Source organism: Cyanistes caeruleus, chromosome 10 (assembly GCF_971803275.1).
Source record: "Cyanistes caeruleus chromosome 10, bCyaCae1.hap1.1, whole genome shotgun sequence".
Classification (NCBI taxonomy): domain Eukaryota; kingdom Metazoa; phylum Chordata; class Aves; order Passeriformes; family Paridae; genus Cyanistes; species Cyanistes caeruleus.
Window position 1 is genome coordinate 19,854,842 of NC_141710.1, and position 17,897 is coordinate 19,872,738.

Below are 17,897 nucleotides of genomic sequence, written 5' to 3' on the forward strand. Positions count from 1 at the left end.
GCCCTGTCAGAGGATTAGTGTTGCAAACAGGTAGTTATACTCATTAACTCACACAGTTTATACTGGCTCCAGCATCTTCTCCCATCTAACTAACAGAACACACAGCATCACCAGCTTCCTTTGTAGTGCCACATTTGATTTTCTTCTACACTGTGAGGAAAAATGACTCCATAAAATGAATAATAAATAAAATTAATCCAGCACTCCTCTTTGGCATTACACTGAAAAGTGGAGACTCTCCCTCAATTAAAAGCTGCTGAGTGATCAGAGGACCCTGAACCTGGAATTGGAATGTCAAAAATCTGCCTTCATTTTCAGTTGCAAGCCACATGCCAGTTTTCTTGCTGAAGGCTCCATGTCATCATCTTGGAGCACACTGTGCTCAGAGCCTCACCCAGCCAAGGAACAAAATCCTTAGAATATAGAGCTTAAAGAAAGTACTGCATAACATGTATAGACTGGGAAAAAGCAGAGGGTTTTCTGGCCTTTGCCTCTTCCTGGACAGTCTTGTTCCATGTGTTCTTGGGGATTTCTTGACATCTTCTGCAGAAGTCAGGACTGTTTGAAGAATACACCCACAAAAGTGTTTTCTACAGCATCCAGAGAAAACAATTCAGCACCAGAGTGTTTGATATCTGTGGTTAAGAAAACTTTCCTGTCCCACCATCCAGAAGTTACTCTCACCACCTGAGCTGGAGCTGAGGCCCATTCTCACCTACACCCCTCCACTCACAGTCAGACCAAGTTTCCTCATCAGCTAGACTCCAGGTTTCCCATAGCAGAGTCAGACTTCCAGATCCTTAAAACACTCTAATCATGGTGCAATAACTAAACAACAGGTCGAGCTGGTGCCTCCAGGGAGGGATGTGAAACCAAGGAACCTCTGAGCTTTTATCCCCTTACAGTCTCTGGGTGGGAAAGTCCAGGGATCCTCAGCTCCTGCCATGTCCCTGTCCCTCACCTGGCTGAACCACAGGTCCCCATGCCCTCAGTTCACAGCCTGTTGCCTTGGGGCCCTGCCCCTCAGCTCAACCTGCAGATTGTACCCCAAGCTATCTGCACTAAATGTATTCCCCCAACATCTCCAGTGCCCAGTTTTGAACTGCTAGTACAACACTCTTTAGCAGCCAGGAGTGTGGTGCTTTAGGTGAAAGTGGCATGTGGCCAGAGCCACTCTACAGACTGTCTGGCTGTTCAAAACTAGATATTCTGCACAGAAAACATCAGCATTGTTCCCAATGGTCTATTCACTTAAAGTAGTCACACCAGTAGATCACCATTAACAGCTATTATTTCCTTTTGGCCCACTCCTCTTTTTATTCATAGACTTGAAATAGAAATGGTCTCGGACAAACATTTGCATTTTGAAGCACTTCCTACTCTGAAGTCATCTCCAGCATCAAAATGAACAACTGCAGCGTGAATTAAACCGTGTAAGAGATGACTTTTGCCAAGTACCACCATCTGGATGTTTAAATCCGCAAAATCTCTGCTATAGGGGCAAGTGCAGCACTTATATTTCTAGAAGTGGGAAATCACCCACTCCTCAGATGTATCTACTTCTTGATGCAGACAAGGTGCACATTATACCAAGATCCCAACTGAGGTAAATCCATACCAAGGAGCCTGTTCTCCAGGTCTCACTGCCTAGCTGAGATGAGACTGACTGCTTAAAGCTTGAGTGCATCCTGTTTGCAATGTGTGCACACACTTCTGAAAAGGAAAAAAACAATTCTCCATAACCCATTGATTTGTGCCTCCCCACACACCTCTACCTGCAGCTAGAGGCAAACAGGTACAGTAAGCAGCTGTTCTATAATTGCAGCATAACACAGGATGTATATGTGTGGAGGGAGGAAAAGGAAAAGTCCAAGCCAGAGGCAACTGCCCTTTTTCCATTAACACTTTCCCTTATACTCGCAACTTTCCTTACAAGCTTTGAATTCACCCTCTAAACACCATCACTCACTGCTGATACCAGAATAGCACATGACAGAATCTAGATAAGGAAAAAAGGTGGATTATTTGCCCTAGTTCCAACCTTCATTGCCAAGTTATCTGGCTCACCTTTCTAATGACAACAGTATTTTGGAAATTCTCAAATGTAATTTGTGTAATCTGGGTCTGTTATTTAAGGAGTCAGGAAGTCATCCTGTTGCACAGTTCCTACTATATTCTTACTCCATATTTAATGTTAAGAGTACCACTTTTGCTGGAAAGTCAGGAGAAGAAATCCCCCAGGCTCCTGGGCTATCATTCACTTTGCCCTCTCCCATATCTACATAGGTCAAAAGGAAGTTTATACAGGTGCATCAGATTTTGACATAAAACCCCAACTAGATTATGATCCAAAACTGCTCTCTGCCATAGCAGCCCAGAGCTTTAGCCAACCAGATTTTGAAAAATCTCCACAGTTGGAGGCAACACAACTTCTCTGGGCAAAATCTGCTTGACTAGCTGTGGTAGTCCACACTAGCATAACGATGAGAAAGTTCTTTGCTTAAATTCAACGTAAACCTCTGTGACTTCAGTTTATGTCCTTTGCCTCTCAGCTTCCTGCCATACAGAGCTGTAAGAGCCTGGCTCTCTCTTCTTGGTAACTTGCTCACAGGCACAGAGAAGCTGCTGACAGGTCCCCCATAGAGCTACAGCTTACCTCTACTCCGTCAACATGGAATACCATGGAACTATGGTTTATTTTATGAGCTGCAGCTCTACATGTCCAAATTATGACTTCCAAGAGAAACTGCAGCAGTTTTATCCAGAAAATGAAGAGCTCACATTTTTGCCAGCAGCGAAATTAAGAAAAAAAAAAAAAAAACTGGTTGAAAAATTATCTTGCTTGCCAAAACACATATTAAAGAAAAAAAAAAGCTAAAAAACACAGTGCTAAAAGTAGAACACCCACCTCCTGGTTATCCCAGTATCTCAGGCATAAGACTGCTCTGCAAGAACAACCACATTCACAAATAGAACAGTAAATCCCTAGCAGCATTTATCTAAATACAGAAAAGCATATTCCATACAGAAGTTTAGCAACAAAAACAGAGAAGGTCTGATTTAGTAAATCCAGTTTGCCTTATTATTTAGCAAACACCTTCTACTAAAATCCTACAGTTTGTTGACGGCAATCTGAAATGTGTTGAAGTAGGATACACATACAGAATGTCTTATTTACTAAAGCAGAATTATTTTTAGAAAAGCTGAATGTAGAACAAGCTACATCTTGCTCTTACAGCTGAGCATCCTGTTTACATGCTGATGTCCGTGTTTACTTTTTTGGTTACAGGAAGCAATGCCAAAAGTCTTGAAATAATTTTGCCTCCTGCTGCCTATCAAGTTATTCCACTCCCATAAGAAACAATGGCTGGGGGTCAGGTTAACTCATGCAGAGAAATGCAGAGTTTCACTGCTCTAAGACAATGCCATTTTAACAGCTTTGCTACAAGGATTTGCTTTGCCAGGCTTCTTTGCCCAATCTGTCTCTCTGAAAGATGTACAACTTCCTTCTGGCACTTTTGCTGAGAATATTCTTCAAATTATTTTTCCTTCTCTCCAAACCTTGTTCTCTCTCTTACAGCACTAACATTTTCACATGATTTGCCCTCTATCTTCAAGCTGCAGTCTTAACACATCACTCAGATTCAACAGCGATTTCTACATTCTATTCTGGCATTCTCATTTTATTTTATTAATTTTTATCTTGAAAAATACAATGACTGGCCTTATAGAGGGTTAAGAGGAGGAAGCCAGGACAGTTCTCCATATGAATCTCTGTGCAAGTGCCAGCTGGATTTCACAGCCCCACACTCGGCAAAGCACAGAACAAGAATGCTGTTAGTATTCTTGGAGTGCTCTGAAGAGGAACAGGAAAAGGCAAGAAAATAATCTTACTCTGTACCAGAAAGAAGTGTTGGAAAGTCAAAGAGGAGAATTCAAACTCCATCCTCCCCACAGCACATAATCACCATCACTCACAGTCACTCTCATGCATCACAGTGACACTAAAGGTAATAAGCTGTATGTGAAAGAAGGGAAATACTGAAGAGGTGTTGTTGCAGTACATCCTCCTTTCCTCCTGCTCTCCATGCCTATCCAAGGCTGAGCATTACTCCCAGGATACTGAAAATACCTGCTGAACCTCTGCCCAGGAGGGGACTCAGCATGCACCCATTCCTGCCTCTTGGGATGTATTTCTTAATGACTTGTAGTAATATACTCTTTCAAATAACCAGAGGTAACTTAGTCTCCAAGTTTATCATTTAATGGCTAATTTAGCCTACCTCAAAATCACTGCTAAGGAGCATGAGGTAGCCCCAACCACAGACACAGCCTTAAAGCCCAGGCAATGCTGGGATGATATGGAAGTGTTGATGGCTCCCTAATACCTTAGATAGGTCATGCTCAAAGCTCAGGGCCTCTGGGTTACTCCTGTGCATACAGACAGGCTAATTCAAACACCACTGAGTTTTATTAATTCCCTATCAAGAGCAATTAATATTGAAACAGGTCTAGAACAAAACCAAACAGCAAAATCCCCATTCTCCCATTGTGAAGAGCAGCTGTGTGGGGGAAGGAGCACTGGGGACAATCCTGACCCTATTTCCTCTACCTGCCTCATTCTGCAAGTAGACACGTATTTGCTCCTGCCATTCTTAGCCAATATATCCCAAATATAAGTACAAGAGGCACTGCTAAGTGGAACAGCAACACACACAAGGAAAATCCTCCAAATTCCAAGGTTACATAGAAAAGGAAAAAGCACCCATTTCTTCACCTCAGGGGCAAAACTGTACTTCACGTGTATGATGGACTGAATAATGCTTCATCACAAGAGCCAATTTTCTTCCAACTCCCCTGCAGCTCCTAAAACATAGATCTTAGTTTTGTACCTGATTTGCTAAATAGCTTTCCCTTCTATTATACCTTTAAAAATAAAAAGAGATGATAAATACATAATTTCATGATTTACTGCACTCAATAGAAAGTAGATATTAGGAGGACTGTTCTCACTTAAGAAATATATAAAATATTTCTTAAGAAATAAGAACAATAATAAAAAAAAACAACAAACAAACATATCACTCCCCCTCTTCTACAAGGAGAGGGTGGATATTCCTCATGGGAAAAAAAAAAGCCAGAAGAAAAAGCTAAGTAGTTATTAATATGGAAATAGTCTAAAAAAAACCCCAATGACTTATAGCAACAAAAAGCCCTAGGACAGTTCCAGCTCACATAGATTAAATTTTAGTGCTATGTATAGTAAAAAACATGAGTGGTAACAAAAAGTTAGAACAAAACCCACATATAATACAGGCATTGAATCAATAAATTCATTGGGATCATAAGCATTCCAAGAAAATCAACAGCTTAGCATTTTTCTACCACAGAGGACTTTGTCAGAAAGATGTAGGACTCTTAAAAAACCCCAAACTATTTCTCCCAGTTCTGAATTCTCAACTTTGCACTTTTCACATTGTTTTGCTGCCTAAAAGGCATGGGGTGTGAGTATAGCTCCTTGGCTGTACTCCCTCAAACTCCCCAGCTTATCCCCACATTAAAACACATCCATTCAGGAGTATCTGTAAAACAGCCACATCAATTCCCTTCCCTTTAAGATACTCAAACACCCACCTCCATTCTGGGAAAGGCTCTTCTCCACAGACTGAAGATATCCTGGATGCCCCAATCTTCTCAGCCTTCCTTCCAAACCCACTTTACAGCTGTAAATCAGTGCCCCAGAACTGCATCCCTTACCTCTTCCCTTCTCACCCCACAGCTCTGCTTTTATCCCTCTTTCTTGAAGCTTCTTTCCAGCAGAGACTTGTGGGAGTGCAGCCCCAGCTGCAAACACATGATACCCTTTGACAACTATATGTAGTTCATTAACTAATGCAAAACTGCTCGCTGCTGTTACCTGCATCACCAGGGCTCAGCCTGCATTTGGGATTCCAAAAGAGAAACACCTGGCTGAAAGGACCCCAGCACTGGGACTCACCCAGGACTGGAACACACAAGGATTGACTAAAGCATTAGCTGATGCTTGTTTGATGCTCATCTTTAGCCTCCTGATGGGCCTCAAGTCTGAAAAACAAACCCCAAAATAGAATTTAGGCAAATGTTTTATTAGTTCTTGTCACCATGTACATCACTCCCTGTCATCAAGCATGCAGGATTGCCTCTTTTGGAGAAAAGGGCTGTGTTTGATGGTGCAATTACAGCTGTGCAATTACACCCAGTCCTCTCCAAAATTCCTGATGCCACTTTCACATTGCCTATGAAATGCATGTTAGAGTCTGTGTTATAAAGTCCAAGAATCTTAGGTGCATCTGAACAAAGATATGGAGAAATTAAATTGCCCCACTGGTAAAGGGTAATGGTCCCCCAGTAATTTCAATATGTCAGAAAATATATGATGGCTTCTATTATAATGCAGCAAGAATAAATCAGCCTTTCATTATCAAGAAGAGACAGTGTTACTTGTTCTGGAGCTCTCTGCCTTTCAGAGAGGAGTGTGCTCTGAAATATTGTCACTTTTGTTGCTTCCAATATGTCAGCATGGAAAGGAGATCACAGAATCAGGCCAAGACAAACTTTTACTGCTCTTTTACAAATTTTACTGCCCTTTTTTCCGCCCTGATTACAATTGCTTTTGGGTTGCTATCAGTAAATTTTAGTATCTCATACCAGCCAGATGAAGTTTTTTTTACTGGACTCAGTGTCCTTACAAGGTTCAGACTTTGATGAGATCGTATTTCATTTTCAGCTATGTCCAACTGCAATGTGTTTTAATTGAAAATTAGCTGTTATTTAGCTATATCTTGTGTCACGCTCTGTGTTTCACAGCCTGGAAGAAGTTTTCAGGAAATCACTGCATCCCTAACCACCTTTGTAGACCCAAATCATAAGGTTTTATTCACTCGTGTGCTCAGTGTGATGGGAAGGAAGATATAAACCAGGTGTGGCTGTGCAGAGTTGTGGTACAGCACCACTGGAAGCAGCCCAGTGTCCCTGTGTCCTCCTGTGTCCCTGTGTCCTCCTGTGTCCCTGTGTCCTCCTGTGTCCCAGGCTCCAAGCCCCACCCAGGCAGCCCTGGTGGTACCCTGGGTGTGCTCTTGCCTTCTGCAGGTTCTAAGTGAACCTCCCCCATGGAGAAACAGTGATTTACTTTTTCACTTAGTGCTGCCTACAAGAGCCTCTCAATTTTTAGTCCATTAACAAATCTTTCCTGGGATCTATTAACATGTCACTACGGAATGCCTTTCCCTTCAAAGTTTAATACCTCTTAACTCTCTCTTAATCACATTGCTCTACTCCACTTCATAGCCTGCGGCTTCAGGGAACCTTTGCCTTTTATTAGTACCCATATACAATCATGTTGTCATTCCAAAATCCAGCACTGCTTTGGGTTTCATAAATTCTTATCACTTTGATTTACTTGGTGTGTCCTCAGCTCCCTGAGAAGGGAGATGTGCAGGCAGAGCAAGGAATGAAATGTTACAGTGCAGAGCTGTGCCAGTGCATTCTTTTGCAGGGAGGAGCTGTGCCTGAGAGGAGACACAGCCCCTTCTTCCCTGCAGTGGTGGCAGGCAATGTTAACACTAATGTTGCTTTGCTCAAATCCTTGGTACAGCCCCTGGAGGTATTGAAAAGACGTGGAGATGTGGCACTTGGGGACATGGTTTGGTGGTGGACTTGGCAGTGATGAATCTATGGTTGGATTCAATGGTCTTTAAAGATCTTTTCCGACCTGAGTGATTCTGTGATTCCTGTTCTGACTGTTGGTGAGAGCTGACAGACTTTCCTGTTCACATCTGAAAAACTGACTGTCCCTACCTTGGCAGTGCCCCATAAAGGAAGATCTCTGATGCCACAGCCTTGTGAGGGTCACAGTGTTTCTGTTTTGGCCCATCTCAAAGCTTTGCTGACTGCCTGGTGAGGGAGGGAAGGGACTGACTGTCTGTGACCCATTTTCAGTCATTTGCTCCTCCAGGTGAGGAAGAATGCTGGAAATCCTTCTTGGAAATGCACATTTAGATATCTATTCTATATGTTGTTTGAGGTGATATTTTGCACTTTATAAAGGTGTTTGGGAGTGGCATAAGAAAGTTTCAGTGTGATAAAGCTGTGGTCTCTATTTGGTAAATCCCTCAACAATTGATGTCACTGAATTCATTACTGGAGATGACAAAACTAAGATTATGAAATTGTGTTAAAGCAGCTCCTGACAATTCTCTTGTGTTTTTGTTGTTTTGGTTTTTTTCCAATGCCATTTCTACTGAGAAGCATGTTATAATGCAATTTAAGGTGCTGTAGTACTAGGAACATGAACAAGATGGATTCACTAATTAAATGGAAACAAGGTCCAGCCTGACATCTCTAAAATGCAGCAGATCCCATCCTAGCCACATGCTTGTCTCCCTGCTGTTAGAGATTTGTCATTTGCAAGGCACCTGAGTTTTGTCTCAGCATCATGTCAAAGAATCTGAGAAATATCTCATCTCTCTTCTCATAAGACACCATCTGCCTTATTTTTAGAGGAGCCTACAAGTAGGCATTGTCTGGGTCTGTTTAAGCACTTTTTGTCTGTTCCCAGTTTCTTTACAAGAGTTTTTTGATTTATTTTTTTTCCCCCACAACTCAAAGTTGCTGCAATGTGCTCTGTGTGGTGGAAGTGTTCAAAAGCATTGGGAATGTGGAGCTTGTACAGAATGCAGCTGCCTGCCTGTGAAATGGAATTAGACACAGAGAATACAGTATATCGATTCTTTGGCATCTATATCAGCTTCCTGTTTATTTCTGAATATAATTTAAGTCCTAGTTTTTTACCTGGTTAGATCCTGACAGGTTACTGGGTTTATCTATATGAATTGCCATAGCAACTGTGGTGCTGGAGCAAACAGTCATGAGTTTTAATAGCCTGGGGGTCTTCAGCAGAGCACTCTTAATTTAGAGGCCTTCATATCTCCAATCTGGGTCGTTTTACCAGCTTGATTTGGCTTATTTCCTGTACTTCAGCATGACTCACGTTGTGATCTCTGGGCTACAGGGAGAGGAGAGATGTGAGTTTGTGTTTGTTTATTTAGGGAGGATTACACTCCTTGAAAAAAAACACCATTCTAGAATGAAACCCAAAGTGTAGGTTGGCTGAGATGTATGCTGTGATGCAAAGGTTATGTTCTACTTTATTGCAAGGCTTGGGTTCACATCTGAAGCCGAGATGAGACACTGAGCTCTAAAACATCCCATTAGCTTGTGCTGAAGCTGAATTTGGCCTGGCTGTGCTGAGGCTCAGGTGCCCCAGAGCCTCAGCCTGAGCAGTGCTCAGGGGCTGCTCTCTGCAGCTCTCTGCAGCTCTGGACACTTTCACAGCAGCTGCCGAGGCAGCCTTGTTCTCACAGCTTTGTTTCATTGTTCCCGTGGCCGTGCACCTGCAAACCCCAATAATTTTGTATGGCAGGTTCTCGTGGGAAGCCATTACCACTGGTGTGAAAATCAGCCCTTTCCCCCAACATTTTCATACCTCACTTTGTAGGTGCTGGTTTGTGTCAGAGACAACAGCAGTGTTTGCATACAGTGTTTGTATAGTCGAGTATACTCTCAACTATTAGTGTTTTAAACCCTGAAATACTAGCCAATAACACATGTGCACAGGAGGTTAACAGCCAATGTGCAACCATTTCTCTAATTAGCTGAAAACATGCCACAAAGAGGAGCATCCAAGAGGGAGTTTGAGCTGATCCCATTGGGAAAAATGCATATAATGAATAGTGGGAAAGCATGCAAGAAAAATCATCATCTTTCTCTTCATCCTCACCATTGCTGCACAGGAGAGAAAGCCCAGAGGATGCCTGGCTGGGGACCCCAGCTCTTCCCAGCTGCCCACAGAGGAGTTCTCCCCTCTATTTCTGTGTGTCCTCATCTGCAGACCCTGCTCACATTGCTCTGAGAGTGTGGCCCAACACCCTGCATGCAGCAACCCCCTACAGTGTGAATAAGAATAATGTGAATTATTGAAAACATGAGGATAGGGAAGGTCCCAAACGGTGATATGGCATTTTTTTTGGTTTTTTACTAGGTCTGCCTCACTCTTTTGGTGGAGCAGAAAGTAATAGCTACTCCAATTCTATGCCTTAAATAGCACAAAATTTCAATGTAGATTTCAATATCAATAATAACAGGTATGTAGTTGGTAGTTTATTGAGTATTTACACATACCTACCAGCCATTACAGTCTTACCTGCCGTACTGCACCTTTTTTTATAAAAATTGTGCAGCTGGGGATTTTCTCAGTTGGAACAGGTGGGTTTCAAAAGCCAAACTGCCCAACCAGTCTGTGTGACCACCAGATACCTGCCCACTCATTTTTGACAGGCATGGCTTTAGTCACAGTTGCTGTGAAAATAAATATTGTTGAAAATACATTTTCTCTTCTACCACTGAGACAGTTTTCAGCAGTTGTGGACATTCCCATGCCCTTCAGATGAATGAGGGCTACCTATCTTCTTCCTAGAACGGCAAACATCAAGGAAAGGGAGCTGAAATTACTCTGAAAAAGCAACTTTATGTGAATCTGAAATATCCAGGGGTGCACTGACCTATTCACTCACATTACACTCCTTGACTGCTGTTGCTTGTAGAGAGATGAGTAAAGCCAGAAAAGTCACTCAACTTTTGCCTTTTGGGCAATCTCACTCTGCACTTCTTCTTCCTTAGAAAGCTTCCAAAGCAGCTTTTTTCACAACCTGAGTGTTAGCAGGGTTGGCTGCTGTGATGCAGTTACCAGGTGTCTCTGTCAGACCCAAATCTTGGTTTTCTGTGCAGGCACAGAATGGGGGAAGAAAAAGGAGAAAAAGTGTGAGACAATGGTAGTTTTACAGCCTCCTTCCTCAGCTTGCAAACTGAAGATAGGAGTAGACAAGCTTTACGATGGTTTGGAGAAATCAATACATTTTCATTGATTCTTGTTGCTGCAGAACTCTCACCCAAGCACAAGCACAGGGGTGAGAGCACGAGTGCATGACTGCCCTGCCACACTAGCTGTGTGCTCCTCAGAAACCTGCTCTTGGCTTCACCAGGGATGGAGCCTGCTCCCTGACACTGCTGCAGCAACAGCGCCTGACCCAGGAGCCCTCCACTTTTTCTAGAAAGTTCTAGAAAAAACTTCCCCCTTTTCTCCAGGGGAAAGCAGGTCCCGCAAAAATTATCCCCTGCACAAGCCAGAAACTCCAACAAAGCCAGTGGCAGCTGCAGCTGAAGGCACAGGAAAATACTTCCTTCACTTAAGGAAAATACTGCCTTTACAAATCGCCTATTTTCACACAATGACACAAAGTCTATTGAAACAATGCAGTGTATTCCAAAAGAAAGAGGTCCACAAAGTTACACATGAAGAATGACACAGAAATAGAAACATTAGAACAAAACAATTTGGAAAAACCAGCTAAGAAGTTGCATAGTCAGAAGAGAATGCAATTAAGAATTTGGAATAAGCATATAGTTTTGAAACAAAAGGAATTGGAAGCAAATTATAAAAATTTGAGTATAAAAATAATTGAAGCGCATTTGTGAGGGTTACATTTAGTTTATATTTTTGAAAATCCTCTAAAAACATCAGTGAGAGTCTCTTAGAGTTGTTATGATTTTGCAGAAACATCAATTTCCTTAATTGACATTTTCAGCTTCTGTTAGAAAATTTCTGACCTGCTCAACTCTACTGAGAATGTGTTCATTAGCAAAATGTGAAGGTCTCTCACCATTTTTGGTTGCTGCAAAGCTGTCAAATGGTGTAAAACTTACTGGAAGGTCCTTTTACTGTTATGGCCCACCTTTGCAGGTGACATTTTATAACAGATTTGATTGTGCCACGATGGACCTGACCTTTGTGCCGTGTCTTTTCTTCCCATTTCTTCAGCAGAGTCCATTATCTCTTGATCCAAATTCCTTCAACTCTTCTCTTTGACTTTGTGTTACTTTCCACTTCATTCCCAGGCTGCACCACCTAACACCCTATACCTGCTTTTGATGTCACCAAATAGGGACAATGACTATAAAGTTATTTCCCTTTGCAAGTCAAACCTGGAAGGTCTCTCTGTTGTTGTTCATTCTATTTCCATTGCTGGTGTAACTGTCCTTGTTGTTTTTCCCACTAGTGAAGAAAGGGCAAGTGTCATAATCACTGAAGCAAAGACTATGCTTTGAAGCCGTATTGATTTTTCCTTTTCCCTTCTGAAGCTTTGCCAGGCTCCATAAAAGCCTGTGTCTTGTTCAGAAACTCTTTGGACTGAGAGACAACAGGGGCAGCAGAGCCAGCGGGGCATCTGCTGGGGAATGACAATCATGACAGCAGCAAGGAAAAGAAAGAGGTCATTTTATTTTTAACTGTACTCTCTGAATGGTTGTGGATCAGAACAAAGCCAAACGGGAAGCGCAGCTTTAATTCCAATTTGTGATTCCTCCTTGTCCAAACTTGAATATGAACATTTTTCTAGGGTTAAACTGTTGATAGCAAGACACTGAGACCAGTTAAGTGACAGCTTGGCTAGAGGCTTAACCACGAAGGTGAGAGCAGCAGGACACTGTGGCACAGTGCTGTAGGGATGTGAGCCTTACCCTCACTAGACTGGAGCAGCAGCATCATATGGACTCTGAGAAGTCCTGAATGAAGGTCCAGGGCTACCACAGGACTCCCACTCAAGGGATCTGAAATACTCTGCTTACACCTAGCTTGTGCAGAAATATCCAGTAGCATTTATTCAGCTCACATGAACTGCAAAGACCCAAAATGACTCTCTCCTGCCACAAAATGCCTCTGTCTTTTGTAGGTTCCTTGCAGTCTGTGACCACATACACTTATTTATCATCTGCATTAGAGAGTCTCTCACTCTCAGCACAAAGATAGGTGCTGGCTTTAAGCCTTAATTAAAGGTGGTGTCTCCCAGTGTCTCCACCACTCCTCCAACACATTTCATTCATGCTGACTCAGAGAAATGTCTCTTACTAAAACATCAATGCCACTTCTTGCCATGCTTCTGTATTTCTTGGAGCTGTCAGGCTGGGAGAGCTGGTCTTCCAAAGCTCATTAGATAAACTGCTGCTGGAGCTGCATGTAAAATTACAGCAGCTGCCTTTTGCAGAGTAGGTCAAGTAATAACTGTAGCAGTTTTATTTTAGTAGTATTTTAGTAGTTTTTTTAGTATTTGAGTTTTCTACAGTTCTTAGGTATTTTTTTTTTTGTAAAATTAGTACCTACTTCCAGAAATTAAATAACACCAATAAGAATTATTCTTCCTGCTCATGAGTGTAGTCTCACACTCCCAGTCAGAAAGTTCTCTAAAACCTAAAAATCCATAAAATGGCTTCCAAATTCTCAGCTATTTTGAGAATTGTGCATATGAGACAGCTGGAAATGAGACTTTTTTTTAAACACCTCCGAAAAAACCTGCTATCAGCAGCAATGAGAGGGTTTTGTTGATTAAAGGATGTTTTCCACTATTCATTTGTAAGGGAAGTGAATCATTAAGTGCTGTCTGAAAACCTTCTTCATACTGAATAGAAAGAAAATGTTTTGTGGTCATTAGGGCTTACAGGAATAGCCTGAACACCCACCACCATCTATCTGTGCTGCAGATCAGCTCTGCTCCAGCTGCTGATGCCACCTGGCAATGGACTGCAGGCTCCCCCCACGGCAGCAGCACTGCTGCTGCTGCTTTTCCTTCCCCTTCCAGCCAGCTCCACCAGCCAGGCCAGTTTCACAGCCTCTTTCTCCAAGGAGAGGAAGCATCTCAAAGCTGTGCCCGCCCTGATCAGGGGAAGAAAAGCATAACTGATGCTGTTTGCCCTGTCAGGACCTAAGCACAGCAAGTAATGAATAGAAGGAGGCTGTTTGGGTGTCCTGGTTCAGCTTTGACTTTGCAGTTTCCTGTGATACCTTCTGGGACACGTCACACTGTTGACTTCTGCACCTGTGTTACCCACCCAGTTCTCAGTGTATATTTGTTTTCATTATTCCTGCATCCTCCTGCTGTTTTTCCTGACAAGCTCAGGGGCTGAAAGCTGCTTTCCCAGACCTTTAAGTAACAACCCATCATCTGCTGTGTACGGAAGGCTGCAGCTTGAATTTGTTTCCACAAAAGGCACATTACAGGACCTGCCTAATCAGCACTTACCTAAGTTTGCTCATGCCAGACAGAGTCAATTTACTGACTCTGCCTGCTGTTGACCCTGCTGTCTGCTCTGGGTTATTCTGGCCTGCCTCCACTTTCTGAAATTAAATGTTAGTTTTTTTAATTGTGGGTTTTAACTCTTGCCTAATGGGGCACAAGCTCATGCTGTTACAGATCTGTCCAAGTTAGAGGGACTGCATGGAAAGGAGCTGGAGTGGGGTTGTTGACAGTAACAAATTGGGTCTGTGCCCTCCTGTCCCTCATCTGCCATTGAATAGAGATGAAAAAGGTCCAGTGCCACTGTCCCCTTGCCAGTTCACAGGCACCACCATGGGGCAGAGAATCATGATGGTTTATTACTATTCTTTCCTTTTTGTTGGTGAAAACATGTGAAATAAAACTAGTTCATTCAGAATAATAATTGCAATATAATTTTGTAAAAATTTTGAAAAATATGGGCTATTTTTCTATATATTACTAAAAGGTATTACTAAATTTGACCAAAGAAAATATTATTTTTTTTTTCCTAAACCTCAAAATAAATGATTGGCAAAATTATTGTAGCACTTCTTTGATTTTTAATGAGACTTTTCTTTCTTCTATGCAACTATCTATTGTTGATGGCATTTTAAATACAGTATCACATTATGGGGAAAATGTAGTCTATCCTACATAACTGTCTAGATGGGGTGTCAAAGGTTTGCAGTCTGCAAATTCCAAGTTCAGCTCCTTATAGTATGATCAGTTTTCACCACCCACAATCAGGTTCTGACCATAGCAACACAGACCCAGGGTGAACATCCATAAACAAATAAACTCAGCACCTACCTGAGGGATTGTGGACAGAGCACAGAAATTACGAAGTCAGCTTCACAAGCTGATTTATGTCAACTGTGAAGAAGCTACAGATCTGCTCTACTTTGGAAACAACCAGCTGAAAATTTTAGCTGCTGTCACCTAGTGTGCAGAAAAACCACAGAAGGTCTGCTGAGAGGTAACAGCTGTGAGAGTTAAGGTCACCAGCAAGCCAACAGTTCAGATTAAAATTTTAAGCTCAGAAAATATTTGCTTGTTTTTTTTCTTAAGATTTATTCCCAAGATTTAATTTGCTGTTTATATCATGGCATTGATAAAAACCTGAAATAAATAATAACCTGAAATAAACTCTTTGGTTGCTCTCTCCTGCTGTGTTTCTGTCCAATGCCTGTAAATTCCCTGTGGAAGGCTGAGACCCCCTATCCTTACCAACCTGCACAGAGATGCTTTCCAGTGCCAGTGCTGCCTTTTGATGGCCTTTTTGGTTTCCCAGTGAGACTTTGGCACTGCCCAGACAGCTGGAGGAGCTCTCGAAGCTGCAGTGTTTGTGGTGTAAAGCCAGATGGTTTTTTACACCATCACAGTGCTTGTACAGAGCAGTTCTGTTCCAGTCACCAAGCTGAAGTGCACCTGTGCAACAGCATCACGACATCCCAGGGTTGTGTGTCACTAATATCAGCCAGGCAAAGACATTTTTACACTCAAAAGTTGAACAAGAACGTTCAAGATTTCTTGTTTCATTAGCATGTACCTATAAGAATGAAGATGGAAAATAGAGTAGATATTAATGCAAATCTAATTGCAGAAGCTGTCTGAATGCCAGCAGGGAAATTCCTGTTGTCAAGGATGAAAGACAAGACATCTCCCATTTCCCAGAAGTGCTCTTCATTAACTTTGTGAAAGTCAAACAGTTAATATCCAGGTAAGTGCTCTGCACAATCTCCTGTGCTCTCCTCCTCAGAAAATGCCACACAGAATGCAGGACTGAAGGTAAGGACACACAGGTAATGGTCACAATATTGAAAAAGGTTATTTTCTGTTGATCAGATGTGAACCACGTTTAATCATACCAGCCCAAACACCTCTGCAAACCAAAGGCTGCTGTGCCCAGTATATCTGGGTTAACAAGATGGCAACTTCTTGGCAAATGATTCAAATAAATGAGAGCTTGTTGAAGATCTTGGAATCAATGAGTCCAAGGAATGCTCACAGCTGTTTTCTGAAATTCATAATTTTCTAGCTTTGACTTCTAACCTGAGAAAGAGCTTCACAGAAGCCTTACAGATAACAGGATGGACATGCACTTGGTGCTGATTGCACCACAGGTAGTCCCCTTCAGCTGGTGCTTTTCCTATTGATCTCTCCTCTAAAGGGATGATGTTTAATAGCTTCATAAGCAATGAAGCCATCAATATCTGTCAGGATTTACACCTCTTTGACCTCAGCATGTGGCAAATATTGCTATCAGCTTTATGTGTTTTGTTCTGTTTTTTTTAGCTTTTCAGTTAATCTGATTTCAACACACAGCATGAGGTTCAGAGGTTTGAGCAAATGCAGCCAAGGCATTCATGTAGCTCCTCTCCAAGACATAAGTGATCATATTCTTCACAGCTCTCTTAATAGCACTAATGATTTGCAGGACAATCAGGTCTCTCTCTGGTAAAATAAGTTTACAATGATTTATATGTAGTATTGCTCTAACGTATGTTTTTATAAATCTTGTGGTCCTAAGTTCTTGTCACATGGATGTCAGAGATCATACAGAGGTCTAAAAATACTCATGTAAACCCTTCTGCAAATGCTTGGCATCAGTGCAGCTATTGTATATCTTCATGCTCAACACAGGTTAAAATAGTGCCAGTCACTGTGACAGTGTAACTGGAGGCTGCTAAGCTGACAGAAATAATTTATTATGCTGCTTACAGCTAATAAAACCCCATGTGCTTTGGGGCAGTTTTTGAAAATACAGCTCTCATCCTTTTCACATGTGAACTCTTGCTGTTCCTATCGTCTCTGGTAGTCCTTAGACAAAGGTTTGAAGCCTGCAAACACACTCAAAACTAGGAGAAAGTGGAATGTCTGACTGCATAAAATAAGGACTCCCTTGCATCAGAACAGGCAGCCAGTCTTTTTTGTTAAGTGCAGCTATTGTGTGCTAAATGTGTCTAAACCCACGCTAACTTCTGAGGAGAATCAGCCCGTTTGATCAAAGAAGCTCAAACTGGCAAAACACAGCAGTCTCACCAAGTGCTACAAGAAGCCCCATTTCTGCTGGTGTGCCAGACTGCTCAGTAGTGGTTTGATCTCCAAAATTCACTCCTCTGGGCTGGTGTTTTTCCTCCAGCTCCTCTTCCCTGCTCTCTCTCCCCTATGGCATTTCTCTGTTCTGCATTTCCACCTTGCTAACTCGCTCCTAATGGGACTTACCCCTCACAAAGCAATATCACAGGGAACGAAGCATTGTGGAACTGGCAATTGTAAACCTCATCACTGTGCCTGATCTCGGATGCATCTATCTCATTTTGGGGCTATTTATAAAGATAAAGGAAATAAGAACTACTCCAGCCCATCTAACCATGCCAAGGCAGAATCCACTCTGAAATGCATTCTGTGCTATAAAAGCCATGTGCAGCTTCCCCCAGTCGTAGCTATGCTTACTATTGTAAGCTTTCTACACTAAAAAGCTTTTTAAGTGAGGATTTTTTATTACTTCATGCCATTCAGTTCTGATCACTGCTGGTCTTACTTCCTCAGCCTGAGGCACATTGTAATAAAATAAAAACTGGATATGAAAAGTTGTGATTCTGATCTATGCAACTGAAAGAATAATGATTGATAATAACATATGTATGTACAAATAACTGCTTGTGTCAGGCTTTCATAGTTAAGTGTAGCTGAAAGACAGAAAGGATAGTA

The 17,897-nt window shown here is 42.0% G+C and overlaps 1 protein-coding gene across 2 annotated transcripts in view; it reads right to left on the reverse strand.

Moving 5' to 3' along the window:
• LOC111933342 (uncharacterized) overlaps positions 1 to 5,866 on the reverse strand; it is a 79,572-nt gene extending 73,706 nt beyond the window's left edge. Inside the window, exon 1 of one of the 2 annotated variants that reach the window (XR_002866648.2) lies at positions 5,635 to 5,866. The gene's annotated coding sequence lies outside the window, so the exon portion shown is untranslated. The remainder of the gene's footprint in view (positions 1 to 5,634) is intronic. The other variant, XR_015274599.1, reaches the window with a different exon arrangement.
• Between the last annotated feature and the right edge of the window lie 12,031 nt (positions 5,867 to 17,897).